General features: G+C 43.3%; 1 protein-coding gene and 1 pseudogene across 1 annotated transcript in view; both read left to right on the top strand.

Annotated features, from left to right (window-relative positions):
- NELL1 (neural EGFL like 1) overlaps nucleotides 1-15,786 on the top strand; it is a 989,599-nt gene that overhangs the window by 678,805 nt on the left and 295,008 nt on the right. The gene's annotated exons all lie outside the window — the stretch shown is intronic.
- LOC142444274 (isocitrate dehydrogenase [NAD] subunit gamma, mitochondrial pseudogene) lies at nucleotides 1,557-2,741 on the top strand (annotated as a pseudogene).

The following is a 15,786-nucleotide window of genomic DNA, read 5'->3' as shown; positions in this document are numbered from 1 at the left end:
TCAGAGTCCCCGACAGGACAGTCAGGCGCTGCACCTGTAGGTTTCCGGGACGTTAAGTCTATGGGATAGGAAGCCTCTCTTGCTCCCAGAAGGGCGGCAGCTGGGGGTTTCAAACGGTGTCACCAGGTTCCTTGAAGGGACCTACTAGACTCGTTAGATTCAAGACAGAGGGTGGCAACGAACGCTGTAGGGACTCTTTTTTCTGGCTGGGGGATTCTAAGTGGGCAGGCTTGATAGATTTTTCTCCCATGATATATTATGAGGAAGTTCTAAGAAATTTGAAATTGCATGGGTGAGGGAAAAGCCGTGAAGCTTGTGCTGAGGGATTTTCCCCACGACCATGCACCCGATCCTGTTTCAAGGAGAGCAAGCGCTTCATATGAGGATTTTGTTGGGAAACCTTATCCCATTCACCCTCCAGTTCTGTGCTTGCCCCTTCAGCGTTCTTTTGTTCCCCAAACTCAATGCGCGTTTGAAAGGAAGTCATTTGGGGTCACAGGTGGTTGCCAAAACTGCTGTCTAGATGTGGTATGGTATGGGAAGGATTAGAAAGATGGACACAGCCTTCAGAAATATCTCCACCTAGATGGAGGACATCTCAAGAAGCAAGATCTTCACATTTTGACATTTTTGTTTAATACCCATGTCTATGACTTTATAGCAATACTTTATGACTCAGCTAGTATATTCATTTATTGACTTTTAAGAAGCTTTAAGGAGTCCTGATGGCGTAGTGTGTTACACGCTAGGCTGCTACAGGAAAGGACAGTAGTTCAAAACCAGCAGCAGTTCATGGGAGAAAGACGAGGCTCTCTAGTTCTGGAACGAGTCAGAGCTTTGGAAGTCCACCGGCCCGTTCTCCTCGGCCCTATCCAGGGTCGCCACAAGCAGGAATGGACTCGCGGACAGTGAGTCTGGAGTTTGATGATCTAGGAGTTGGGCAGGTGCGTCTGTAGTTAGACTCCATTTCACGGAGCCGATCGTTTTGTTCTTCATTTCGCATCGGATGAGGCTGTCAAAGAAAATGTAAGTTCAGTGTGCACTATTGTAGCCAATAAGTAAATGACATAAGATTTAAACATGATCAGGGGACAGCGCACAGTGGGTAAGAACACAGTGTTTAGAGTCAGGTGTCCAGTGGAGTCTCTAGTCCCCTTTGCTAGTGCTGTGATTGTGCAACATTGATTTATAATTCTGAAAGCCTCAGTTTACCATTTACACGAGGATAACGCTTACCGTCTAGGCTTATCAGGATAAGCGAATATCATGAAATGAGAATTAAATAATAGCTATATATAAAAAATGTCTTCACATGGAGCTTAGTGTCACAATAGGTGATATTTATCCAACTCTGAAATGTCCACTTTGTACAGTATAAACGCATCACTAGTTATCTTTCTCGCTACAGTAGAATGTTTGGCCAAAATAGAACACAAGGTAGGAGAGAGAATTTTTCATTGTGACCCAGGCAAGAATTACCTATCAAGAATTCCACCAAAGCAAGGCAAAGAACACACCATTTTATTTACATTAAAATACATGGAGATATCAAGATCATGGCGCTAACATTACTGAGATCGACCAAGGGCACATTGGAGGCTATTTTCCGACCTAACGTTCTCCATCATCTTTGGGACAGTTTACTCGGACACGCGACCTCTCAGAGGAGCATTTCTTACCGGCCTCGATCAGCCACACGTGTTGCACATGAGTTGATTCCTCCCTCTGCCAAGTACGGTGGGCGGCACACAGTAACTCTGATCCCTGGTGATGGGATTGGTCCTGAGCTTATGGTGCATGTCAAGTCTGTGTTCACACATGCGTGTGTGCCTGTGGATTTTGAGGAGGTACAAGTGGACTCCACGTGTAGTCCTGAGGACTTCCACAGTGCCATCTTGTCCATCCGTCGGAATGGGGTGGCACTAAAGGGCAACATCGCCACGGACCATAACCTGCCATCCACTCACTTGTCCCGCAACAGCCTGCTCCGGAAGTCTCTTGACCTCTATGCCAATGTCATCCATTGTAAGAGTCTACCTAGCGTGCTCACCCGACACAAGGACCTAGACATCATCGCCATCCGCGAAAACACAGAGGGTGAGTACAGCAACCTGGAGCACGAGGGTGTGCCTGGCGTGGTCGAGACCCTGAAGATAACGACAAAGACCAAGTCTCTGCAGATTGCTGAATACGCCTTCCAGCTGGCCCACGAGATGGGGCGCAAGAAAGTGACAGCTGTCCACAAGGCCGAAATCATGAAACTGACAGACGGTCTCTTCCTGCAGTGCTGTGCTGAAGTGGCCTCGCGCTATCCTCAGATAGCCTTCGAGACCATGAACGTGGACTTCACCACCATGCAGCTGGTCACCCAGCCCCAGGACTTTGATGTCATGTTGATGCCAAATCTGTATGGCAACATTATTAACAATATCTGCATAGGGCTGGTTCGGGGGGCAGGCCTTGTGCCAGGAGCCAACTACGGCCATCAGTACGCGGTGTTTGAGACAGGGGCAAGGCAAACGGGCAAAAACATAGTCGCGAAGAACATTGCCAACCCGACGGCCATGCTTCTGGCCAGCTGTATTATGCTGGATTACCTTGAGCTCACCTCCTATGCCACCTGCATTCGCCGTGCCATCCTGGCATCCATGGGCGACAAAGCAATCCACACGCCAGATATTGGAGGACATGGTACGACATCAGAAATCATTCAAGACATCCTGAGCCACATCGAAGGATAAAGCCCTCCGGGTCTTGGAGGTTATCCTGCCCCCCACCCATTACTTCCTTTAGCCCCCTTCCTCCTAGCAGTACGAGCCAGTTGAGCTAGTATAGACTGGAATAAACTAGCCACTGTTCCAATTCAGAAGGGTGAAGGCTGATATTTTTCTTCTCTGTTCAACTAAAAGTTCATAAACGGGCCTTGTTTAAATTAGCCAAACCTACTGTCTGGTAAATGAATTGAGGGCATCCTTCTCTATTTTAATCCACCATTGACGTTCCCTGTGTTAGGGAGCACTGCATGCATCAGATCCGTTTGTGGGTTGCTGGGTCGTTCCCGGAACCTGGCACACTGCTTTTCTCTGTATGTGGTTATTAAAATTCAGCAGACCAGCCTGCAGATAAGTCTGGCTTTTCTCTAGAGGTTGTTAATGAGTTAATTGGTGTAATAAAATTTGCTTTACAATATATACATTGTAACTTAAATAATAAATGAGGTAGTATAAAGCTGAGTTAGTACAGAATGCGTTTACTCCCTCCTGTCTAATATCTTTCCCCATGGTCTTGTTTATGACCTGTGTAGTAGGAATGTTTGCATGTGGACTCTCTGACACATGGACATCCTTGGGCACCGCAGTTCCCCTGCAAAGGGGATTCTTGTCTTCCTTCCAGGAGAGCCCAAGGATCTATAGAGCAACCCCCAGTTCAGAGATAGTGGCCCCACACGTGGCTCTCCAGGTAGGATTGTGGCTGCAACGTCTATGTGCAGTGCTGCCAGCCTTTCCTGGTTACTCCCTTCAACAGAAGTGTGTGTGAGAAGAAGGTACAAAAGCGCGGAGCTACTGAAGTGTTCATGGTCATCACTGTCAAGAGTCCTGATGGCGCAAGGACTTAGTGCTGAAAAAAAGGCTAGTGGCTGGATGGGAAGCGCCCGACAAGCTACTTCCTCAGAAATCACAGTGTCTAGAGCCCTGTGCGATAGTTCCACTGTGACCCGTGGGTCTTCTGCGAAGCACCGTCAACTCAGTGACATCCAGTAACTGGCCTTATAGGATTTTGTACAATCTTTGTAAAAATGACTTACTCAGAATCAAGTGAACAACGCTGGGTTCACTTAGATCAATGTTTCCCAAACTATGGGTCGCCCGATTCATAACCATAGCAAAATTACTGTTACAAAGTAGCAATGAAAATAATTTTATGGTGGGGGGGGGTGTCACCACGACATGAGGAACTGTGTTAAAGGGTCATGGCATTAGAAAGGTTGAGAATCACTGACATAGATAGTTGGGAATCTTTTTTGATTTGGGGGTTGGTTTTTTGTTTTGTTTTTGCCTTCAAAGGTCACATAATTAAAAATGACTTTATTAGTGCTTAAAACTATTACTTGAGTAGCAAATAAAAAACAATGAATTACAATGAATCTTGCCAGTCTTATTGGGAAGATCACTCTGTCATTGGAAGTGAAGTGGAGAACAAAAACCAAACCAAATTCACTGCCAGCAATGGGATAAGGGGAGTAAATATTCTCAGGAATGAGATGGGACAAGGGAGCAAAGGTGGACAACCAGGCAGAACCTGTTCAGAGCACTATGACCACATCTCTTGCCAGGATGAGATTTCCCAGAACCCTTAGCTACCCCTGTAGAACTTCAGATGGAAAGGAAGTTCCAAAGCATCTACTGTGCATGGGGGCCTTTAAAAATTCGATAGGCATGATTCGGGTTCTCCCTCCTAGGGAATTCTAATGAATTTATGTTGGGTTGCCTATGTCTTCCAAACTAAGTCCTTTTCTCAGTAAGAGAAAACCTATTCCAATGTCTGTCATATTTAGGAAAGCTATGATGTCTCACTTATAATCTCTGAATCCCACCATAGCCCCTACAAGACGTTGCAGCCATCGCATACCTTGCAGAGTGTCTCAGGGTTTCAGTCAGTTGAATTTCTTTGCGCTTAGCTATTCGCAGGAGGAAGATGAAGGTGTTTGGTCCCATAAAGTTTTCGTCTTAGAAACCCTGTATCAGTTAGAGAGCATCATTCTTGTATGGAGTGGGTGATGGGTTCAAAATACTGCACTTTTGGCTAGCAACTGAGCACCGAGCCATCGTCTCCCCAAACGCATCGCCAGACTCATCATTTGTACCCTTTCTTCCCATACAAACACCGCACTCCACATAGGGTGCCAACAGTGCCAGCTATTAGACAATTGCCTACAGTCTCCAGTTGCAGTCTTTGAGGATTGGCTTTATTCCTCTCCCCATTCGTGCTACAGAACATACCTTCATCATTATCTCTTTTGGAAGCCTTTCCTGGTTAACCCTCTGCCTGACCTGCCAAAACAATGGGGGAAGGTCTTTCAGTACCCAAGAGTACTCTCTAAGGTATACCTAGGATTTAGGATTCTGATGCTTGGATTTTTTTTCTCTCTCATTACCTCTAATGATGGTACAGGGCCAGGCAACTTGTTGTTATTTTTTTAGACATAAAATTGCCATGAAATGGAGCTAAATCAATGATAACTAGTAAAAACTAAACCAACCTGTATTTGTTAATGAATCCCTGGGCAGTAGGAAGGGTGGAGCCATTTATCATTATAGCATCAGAATCAAGGACAGAGATAAGCTTTTCGTTTATAATCACTCTTAAAATACTTATAGAAACTATTATCATTCTTAATTTCTCCCTACTACATCTTATGCAGTTTCAATATTTATCAATTCTCCCTTTAGAATGTACCCTGTGCTTTAATTTTGCTTCTCACTCATTTTTCTCTCATATGTGATGAAGGACTATCCCAATGCTGTTTAACCAACCTCAAAGTCAGATGGCAATAAAGCACATATAATATGTAGCAGAACCTAGGTGAGGAACCCATACTTCTGGTAACAAGCCAAGTTTTTCCATTATACTACAGCCACTTTCTGACATAACCTATAGGGATTTATGTTAGTCCAGATTGACTACACAGACAAATCTTATATGTGTATAAGAAAGAGCTTTATATATAAGAACAATTGAATATTGAGGAAGCATCCCAGCACAGCCCAAATCAAGTGCATAAGTCTGATATTAGCCTATATGTCTGATACCAATCTATAAATTCCTCTTCAGATTCATGCAACACATGAAATGATGTGGAATGCAGAAAGATCACAGGCCAGTGGGTGGAAAGTCTTGTGGATCCAGTGGCAGTAGAAGCATCTCAGTGCTGGCAGGGATCTCTGTGTGGCTCCTTCAGCTCCCAGGGCTCTGGATGCATCAGCATAGCTCTATCAGGTGCCTCATCAGTAATGGCTCACAGGGAGTGAGCACGTGTCCCATTAATCACTCCAGCAAGCTATTTATCTCCTTAGTACCTTCAAATGAGGTCATCAAGCTGTGACCTGACTGACTCCACCCCTCCCTCTTTAATCTCAAATTGACAACAGATCACATAACTACTACAAAATTGATAACATTTTTGTTGCTAACATTTTTGAACACTTTGGTTCAATCATTATTCTAAATTATTTATGTTGATTAACTCATTGAATCCTTATATAAACCCATTAATGAACCAATAATGAACTCATTATCCACAAAGTAGAAGTACAGAAATGTTAACCAACTGCTTGAAGTCAATCAGACAGTCAGGATCCAGGACAGACCTTACCCTGTGACACTAGGGTAAACCACAACTACTACCACTGGCTTCCAATATTTGGGGTTGCTGATATAGTCCAGGAGAGGAAATGCAGAGTTTTTAGACAATGGGGGAACTCTTGTGCCTAATGTGAGCATTAAAGGTAATTTTTTTAATGGCAATTCATTAGTCAAATTACTGCTTTGCAGTAGTAAATGACAAAACGGAAGCATTGAAGAAAAAAATGATGAAGCAATGTGCTATTGAAACAAAGGAATACCTACACCAGTAAGGAGTAGAAATGAAGAAATATCGAATTTTGAAAATAGGAGAGTTTTAAAGAACTGTACCCAGTTCTGATGACTCCAGAGGTTGCTACAAACTGACAGCATCCTGAAATGTTCACTTGGGAGTATGCATAATTTCTGCAGGAAGCTGATTACAGGGTTAGTCCACTTTTGAAGAGAGATATTTGGCCCTTGGAGCTTCCCTGACTTGCACAGCCTGTGTAATTTTTGTGGTAAAATATTGTTTACATCAAAATGAATTTGTGTATACTGATTTGGGAAGGAAGGGCCCTTGTTGCTTCTTGGGTTAAGACACTCTGCTTCCAACTGCAGTCCAGGTAGCTCAAACCCACCAGCGTAGTCCATGGGAGGAGGGTGTAACAGCAGCTTTCAGAAACATTTACAGCCCTGGGAACTCACAACTGCAGTCCAGGTAGTTCAAACCCATCAGCGTAGTCCATGGGAGGAGGGTGTGACAGCAGCTTTCAGAAACATTTACAGCCCTGGGAACTCACCGTCCAGTTCTCTTGTGCGCTACAGGTTCATGTTGAGCAGAAAGCAGCTTGCCTGCAGTGGGTTTGGTTTGCTTTGGGATATAGGAAACAACATATATTGAATTTATGTCTACTCCAAGAATGTCAATGAAGATAGAAAGGAGGCAAATCTGAAATGGTAAAAGCACTCAACATCACAAAGGCAATTGAAAAACCTGGGGTGTCTTGTTACCAATTTGCAAATGCGTAAGTACCTGCACAAGCTGAATGAGGAGCGTGTACTGAAGAAGACGAGTGTGCGCTCTGATCAAGTTACGCCTCTGGTTTCCTCAGTTAGTGCCAAATTTAGTTCATTGCAAAACATATGCAAATGAATGAACGCTTCCTCAAAGGAGTGAGAGAGTACTGTGTATGCCCAAATGCAAGGTAAATATTTTTTATATCCTTTTCCATCTGCTAGAAGGAGGGGGAGGAATGTCATTAGGACCTTATAAATGCTATCATATTTCCACGTGTTTTCTTGTGTTTTTTTTTAACATTGAATAAAAGACTATCTGGTCTGAAGAAGGAATAAGATCTCACAATTTTAAGTACTTGTGTTTAGTCCAGGTAGACTAAAGAAACAAATTCATAAGCAAGCATACCTATATAAGAGAGAGCTTTATATACAAGAGCAATTGAACATTAAACATCCCAGCCTAGTCCAGATCAAGTCCATAAGTCTGATGTTAGCCCATTTGTCTGATACAAATCTATAAAGTCTTTTTCAGACTCACAAAACACATGCAATGACGCTGAATGTAGAAGAGCACAGGCCAGTGGGTAGAAAGCCTTTCGATCCAGTGTCATTGGAAAAATCTCAGCACTGGCAGAGATCTCTTTATGGCTTCTCTGGTTTTTGAGGTCTACTTGTGTCCATGTGGTTTGTCTTCTGCAATGTCTCCCAGGAAGTGGCAGAGAGAGAGGTGTCTTCCGCCTCCAAGGAGGAAGTACCAGATTTACCAGAATTCTCAGGAGGCCATCCCCACCCAGAAGCCTCATTGGCTATCACCAGATTGACAAGTTAGACTCCACCTCAACACTCTGAATCCTTAAATTGACCAGATTACGTGCCTACCATACTACTGGATGTGAAATCTAGACAATTAATAGGGCCTTTTTAGTCATAATTCCATATGAGATGTAGGATTACAATCCAAGACTCAGTGCCCGTGACTATGTTCCTCTCTTGGAGGAAGTTTGCGTCTTCGCTAATGAATAGGGTTGACATGGATTGTCTCGAATAGAGAATGTGAACCAAGCCATAACCTTTGTTTCCTTGGGGGTTTGGTCTGCTATGAAATGAAAGGCATTCCTCCGTGGATAAGCACCATCTCAGAAGTAGAGAGAAAACCCAGGATCCTTGGAAGAACTCCCTGGGCAGTGAATTCAGGATTTCTGTCTGAAGTCATGGAGGCAGGACCAGAGGCAACAGAGGCTAAGTCAAGGAGACCATGAAACACAACAAAGGGGCACTCCTGAGACTGAGAAACGATGAGGCAGAACAGTAGGCGGCTCCCTTGCCCATGAAGACAGAGGCCAGCGGGCTGAGAGGCTGAGGATCAGAGAGACTTGGCTGCTGGCTAAGGAGAAGTGTTGCTAGGGACCGGTGACTGTGTCCTTCATCTTTTCTGTTCCTGATGTGTGGTAAACTGTTAAATTCCCTAATAACCCCCTAATTCTGAGTATTGTCTGTGAGTTCTGTGTGGCTATTTCAAATAAATACTAAAATTGCATCGATGAGAGGGCCGTGGGAGGAACCATTGGTGTCAGACTAGATAAATGAAGATGGAGTTTGGAGGCATGTTAGACCTCTGTCTTGAGGCAATAGGGAAGGCAGAGGAGGTCAGATACTGCACAGGCCACTGTAAATGTATTGCTATTTTAAAATTTCTGAATGCAGTTCAATGTTTAATCACACAGTGGAGGTCACAAACACATATTTGCCAGGCTAATACGTTGCAACTGGATTCTTATGGCTTGGTTTGAAATATCCAGGGAGAGAGCATCACACATCAACTGAAAAAAGGGATTTGTTTTCAACATTTAGAAAGGTGGAAAAAAATGGATTTCAGAGCCTTCAGAGAACCTGAAAGCTGAGCAGATCTTGAGGTCAAGAGTCATGTGAAGAGATTAAATGAAATGACTTCATGTACCTGCAGAGGGGAGGAAAACATCATGTTTCTCAAGTATTACAGGCTATGTGATATTAAGTACTCCATTAAATATAATGCCTGAATTTATAAATAAAAGTTATACATATTTATCCATGTAATACAGTCTTCAAAATTTTTCAACCTGATCCGGAATATTTTTCATTCTTTTTTATTTGTATGGATCCTGTTATTGATTTAAAAGACTCATTCTCTAGTGTTTCAGGTTGTTCCCTATTGAAGCATTTGCATTATCTATTAAATGACACATTCTGTGTGAAAGTAAAAGGAAGGAGCTTTCGAAGGTATTATGCACAAAACTCGGCACTAGCAGGATAAGTTAGGTGGCTAGTTCTGCCTATATTATCACAGAAAGAAATGCAAAGGTATTTCCCGTGAAATTATGTTAAAGATTACTGAACGTTCTGGCTAGGGTAAACTAGGGTAATTAATTTAGTTTTGATCTTTCAAATATATAAAAGATGTATCTAGGTGAAAAAAAAAAGGTACACTGTCAGAAACTCACGTTAGGCCAAGCTTTAGTCAAAGCTACTGGGAGGCCCGATGTAGCAAGAAAACTGTTTTCTCCACGGGGAGAAAACTCGCTGAGAGGGACCATTTTCAAGGAACTCAAGTTGTGCGGGGATTAGAGGATTTGATCCCAGTTGTATTCCTGTTAGCAGTGAGATGCTTGTTTACACGGTAAGTTCATCCAGTTATCCGTTTGCTCACTCACTCGCTCTACAAGGTTATTTGGCCTTCGCGGCATACTCGCTGAGGCAGCAGTACGCCCGCCGCTGAGGTTGCAGCTTCGAGAATCAATGTCCTTTCCCAAGGAGCCCTCTCTAGTCTGCCCAGGCAATCCACGGTAATCAAGCAATGAGCACGGAGTGTGATACGTGTTGCAGGAGTTGTATAGCAGGGAGCTGTGGGGGCGCCGCCGCAGAGGGCAGGGGAATCGGGGAACACCCCTCAGAGGAAGCATGCTTCAAGGACGCTTGCACCGAGGTTGCCAGACAGGCAGGTGGGGAGGGCACATGCCAAGGTGCTGATGACTGGACGACATTGGCTGACCATTACACGACATTGAAACTTTGCTTATTTTCTCCTCATGTTCTGAAAAATGGTTTTCATGGGACTACATACAGCAGAACATAGACCATACAGCTTGAGGGATATACTAGCTGTTACTGCATGATTCCTGTAGACATGAAGGGATGGGTGTATGCTCGCCATCCTGGGGCAACACGCAGTTATTGTTGGACTCATTTTAACTGCAGTTTGTCCTGCATATACGCGGAGGCTTCGGAAAGTTGGTGGGAAATTCCATGACCCTTTTGTCCCATATTCTATGACATCTTCGAAGCCCCTTTTTTTTTTAGATATGTGTGCGCTTATGATCTAAGCTAAAGAGAAATAAAATATTAAAAATAAATTATATATGTTTCCAGGTGAGATTTTTCAAGATGTAAGGTTTTTTCTTTTTTGGGTAATGATGAACTCTTTCCAGCAGTTAATTGACTTGATTGTAGTTGACTCTAATTCTGTGATTGTTAAGATTTGTTCCTTTTTTAAATCTGTTCAACCCAGTCACAGCCTTCTATTATTTTTTTGTTTCCCCATCGATAGCCATGTCTTTTCCTCTTGTTATTTTACAGAACACGTTGCATTTCTTCCATCTCTTCATAGGTACCTGCTTGATAGTGAAATAGGTCTCAACCCCCTTCCTCAGTGCCGAGCTCCACCATGAACTCCGTGCCTGGTGCCAGCTTAATTGTTCCCTCCCTCTGGTAATGGCTGTGGCATTTCATCTGAAATCATATCCTTTGGTCCTTTATTGGCCTTCTTCAACTGTTGGAAGCATAATCTACCTCCTCTGATTGCCCCGAGAAGCTAAGGATGGGCCAATTTCCATAGACCACAGTCTACAGCAGTTCCAGTTACTGTGAGCTGCCAACGACCAAAGCATTTTTGCCACTTTCACATAATCAAGCAACAACACCACCTACATCAATAGCAGTGTTTTTCATGGGAACAGTCTCAGCCTAGCCCACTGGTACTCTCCTCTTTTTCCAAGAAGCCACCTTTGTACAAAAAGCACTGGCAATCTCTTGTCCTTCCACGATGGGACTATTTCCTATCTGTTCGGCGCACACTCGGAGCAGGCAGCTGAAGGTGTTAGCATTACTTGACCATGGTTATAGTTTGTATCCATATTTGGGCAGATGCTTCTTATAGTCTCTGCTGAATTTCATAGGAAAAAAGCTTAAAATGCACAGGAGGAGGAAGACGTTGTTCTCCCAGGATCCCTGCTGAGCAGATAGCAGTCTATGGGAAGCCATCTATTTAAACAAAAATAAACTTTGCTTGGGATGCCAGGAGCCTATTTTCAGCTTTATTAAGCTATTTTCAGCTTTATTAGGAAGTCTGTGTTTAATTTTTCCAAACGTCTCCAGTTCAGTTCGCTTTTTCTCTGTGTGTGGATCAATTAGAACCCTTGATGAGACTCCAAACATTGCATTTTGCTGCTTACAGGAAAACAATGCATTTGGAACCGAGTAAAGAGCCTTATGCCTTCCAGCAGCCTGTGCAGAAACGTGCACCTTGCTGACTCCTCCTGGAGCAAGTGATGCTCAGTCAGTGTGGTCTTGCATGCATCCTGGGAAATTCACAGTTGGATATGTAGGAAGGATGTTTACAAGTTTGTGGGGAAATGGAATGAAACCATAGTGGATTTTCCTCAAACTTTGTGAAGCCCTGTATAGCTTTTAATAGCGTTTGATATAGATATTATATATATAAAGTACAAAGTGTTCATTTTTAGCCCTTTTAAGTGTATAATGAGGCATAGCATTAATGACGTCCCTATTGCTTGACAACTTTCTTAAAATATTTTATCAGCTCCAAAATAAACTCTAAACCCATTATGTAGTTACCCCCTATCCACCCCAACCCTCAACCTCTGGTAACTTCTCATCTGCTTCCCATGTTGATGAACTTGACTATGATAGAGCGTTCATGAGAGACCACTGGTAGCAGAGTGGTTCAGTGCTTGGCTGCTAATGGAAAGGTCAGCAGTTTGAACTCACCAGATGTACTGGGGGCAAAGATGTAGCAATCTGCTTCCTTAAAGATTACAATTTTGGGGGTTCTCTGGGTCACCCCTACTCTGTTCTTAGGGTTTCTGAGGCTGTAGCTCTTATGAGAGTAACAGTCTTGCCTGTCTCCCATGGAGTGACAGACTGGTAGGATGAACTCTTGGCCGGACAGTTCAGTAGCTCAAGGCATAACCATCTATGTCACCAGGAGTAGATAATAGTAGTAAAGGAGTAGATAATAAATATTTTTCTGGCAGGCTCTCCAGGCTCGGTGACAACTCTGCCATTATAGTGCAGTATGTACACAACTCCAAAAAAAACAAAACCCACTGCCATAGTCGACTCCAACTCCTAGCAAGCCTGTGGGGCAGATGAGAACTGCCCCTGTAGAAAGCCTTCACCCTGAGAGTGGCTGGTGGTTTTGAACTGCTGACCTAGTGGTTAAGAGCCTAACACTTAACTCCTCTGCCACCAGAACCCCTGCATACGCAAGCGAGTGTGACAATTCTAATTCAACTTTATTTATGGACACTGAGATTGGAGTTTAATTCATAAAATTGAGTAAAAAATAGTACAATTTTTGCATGCCATGAAACATTGCTCTTTTTAAAAATAACAATTTAGAAATGCAAAAGCAAGTTTCGCCAGTGGGCCATGCAAAAATTGTCCTACATTCTTTCTTTGTGAACCTGTGCTTTAGGCAAAGGAAGCAACAAGTCAGAAATTCTGCTCTTATATGGTTTTTTATTTTCCTGGAGGGAAAATCAGCAATTCACCACCTGCTGTCAGACAGAGTGAGTCTGTTCCCTGGAACTTCCAAGACAGGAAATCTTTTTTGGGGAGCAGATAAGACAGTCTCATAATTCTCCCTTAGAGCTGGCTGCTGGTGGGTTTGAACTGCTGGATCTGGGATTAGCAGCTCAGCACTTTAGACATTATGCTATCAGGAATCCTTGAAAACAGACAATGAGCATATAAACACCAAAATAAATATCTCAAATTCTAAGTGATAGGAAGAAGAAGAAAAACCCACACAACTATAGGTTCTGTGAGGGAGGCAACTTGTGTTAAAAGGCTACAGAGCTACCTACTTTCCCTCATCAGGGAGACCTTCTCTACGTCGGCATGTGAACAGGGATAGACAACGTGGATGTGGTAGGGAAGAGTGTTTCAAGTCAAGGGACCTGCACGTGCAAACGTCTGCATCGACGATGAGCTCCATGTATGTGAACAAGCAAGAATCCTGGAGAAGAGAGGGCAGGGGTGGGGAAAGGGGAGGGCGAAGCGACGAGAATGGAAGGCCAGGACAGGTCAGGGAATTCCCTATGCCCCAGAGGTTGACTCCAGCCCCAGAGCTAGGCCGTGGGTAGGTTTTAAGGAGGAGATCCCAGTTTTAAGAACTGCCCCTGTGAGTTCCAAAACTGTAACTCTTTACAGTAGTAGAAAGCCTTATCATTCACCCTGAGAGTGGCTGGTGGTTTTGAATTGCTGACCTAGTGGTTAAGAGCCAGAGGAGATAAGATCTCCTCTGCCTTTGGGCAGACCCCTTTGGCCGCTGTGTGGATGAGGGACTGTGGTAGAGGAGGGAGAATGGAGGTCAGGGGCTCAGTCAGGAGTCTGTAGCAGCCAGTGGTTCCAAATAGAGACTTTCCCATTTATTCCTCTACCTCGGTCCTTTCTTGTGAATCTGGTAGAGGGTTAGGGGAAACTGAGATATTGTGGTGCAAGGCAGCTGAGGTGAGACTATTGAATAGGATTGCATCCATAATCAAGCCAATAGATTAATTGCATATGTTCACATTACCTCAGCAGTACAGTGGTGACTATTTTGGGAGCATTTACTATAGGTGCCACACTTTCATTTACTCCTTGCGGCATTCCAGTGGACGAGAAGTATTACTCATAGGTGAAGAGGACGAGCTACAAATAGAATCCACAATGGCAAAAAGGCCTGCAAACAGGAAGATGGCAGCGGGGGTGTAAGACCTCTGTTTGTCTGGCTCTTCAATCTATGCTGTTGGGTTTGATACTCTTATTCTTGTTCACTTAGTTATTGCTCTATAACAAATCAACCGAAGTGCAGTGATTTGACATCCTGATTTATTCTTTCTCATGATTGGGAGTTTGGCAGGGTTCAGTTGGGTTGTTTTTCTGTTCACGGGTTATCGACTGGGGCCGATGTGAAGCTGTAGTATGTAAGAGAGGAGCTCATTAAGGCTTTGACCATTCAAGATAAGTTTGCTCCCAAGGCCAGAAGTTGGTGTTAGTTGTCAGGGTACCTTTGTTCTCCACGTGACTTCACAACCATCATTAGTCTTTCTTAACAGAAATTTCTTCTCTATCATTTCCTTTTATGTTCACTCATCTCTGATCTGGGTAATGTAATGACCTGCAGCGACTAGTTAATGGAATTTTAGGTCAAACCTTTAAATCTTACACCTAGCGAGACATAGCCAGGTTTTAAACTTGTGATTGTTTGTTTTTCATCCCAAGCCCATTTTCTTTGCCAGTATTTGATACACACATGAGAGCATGGGAGAAACATTACAAAGGATTTTAAAATATTTGAATTCTAACTTTCAAATCACCTTCTCTTGGCTGTCATGATATTTTTTCTTTCTGTTTTTAGTCCTCTAAAAGAACAGACATCTGCAGCCCGTTTTTATATGCTAATGTAGAACCCATGTTTCCTTCACAGTTTACGTTGTGCCTTCTGTACCCCGATGGTCCTTGATTCTGCTCTACTTTATATCTTTTTTCCAGTAGCATGTGCAATCTAATAGTCTAGACAGAGTCCTACTGGCACCGTGGTCAAATGCTTACCTGCTACCCAGCAGTTGGGCACTTTGAATGCATCTTCTCAGCAGGAGAACGATATGGAAGACTCTGCTTCTTTGAAGATGTATCGCCTTGGAAACTGCTCTGTGCTGCAGGGTTTGGTTAAGCACAGCATCAACTTGAGTAAACAGGTTTCCTGTTGGTTTTGGTTTGGGGAATTTTTTATATAACCTGTGTAATTATTCTTTTGTGCATGTGTATGTTTGTATTTCTTCAACTCTAGAACACAAATGTCAGTGAAGGTAGGATCATGGTCTCATTTGTTTAAAAATGTGCCCCAAATGCTCCATAAATTCATGGCCTTCAATAAGTATGCTAACCTTAAGAAAGAAACACAGATGGAGATGGAAGAAGAGGCACTCAAGGATGGAGAAAATGAAGTAGGAAAGGTGAAGACTACATTGGATATCATACTCCTTTGAGGAGTTTGGTGTCTGTGTAGAAGAGAGGACAATACTGAATTGTAGGGTGGGATGTATGAAGGTGTCTTCAATCACAAAGGAAAGAGTCTAGATTGTACTTTTTAGGCAACAG

The sequence above is a fragment of the Tenrec ecaudatus genome, chromosome 4 (genome assembly GCF_050624435.1).
Source record: "Tenrec ecaudatus isolate mTenEca1 chromosome 4, mTenEca1.hap1, whole genome shotgun sequence".
NCBI lineage: Eukaryota > Metazoa > Chordata > Mammalia > Afrosoricida > Tenrecidae > Tenrec > Tenrec ecaudatus.
Note: the sequence above shows the minus strand (reverse complement) of the source record. Positions and strands in the feature narration are given on the sequence as shown.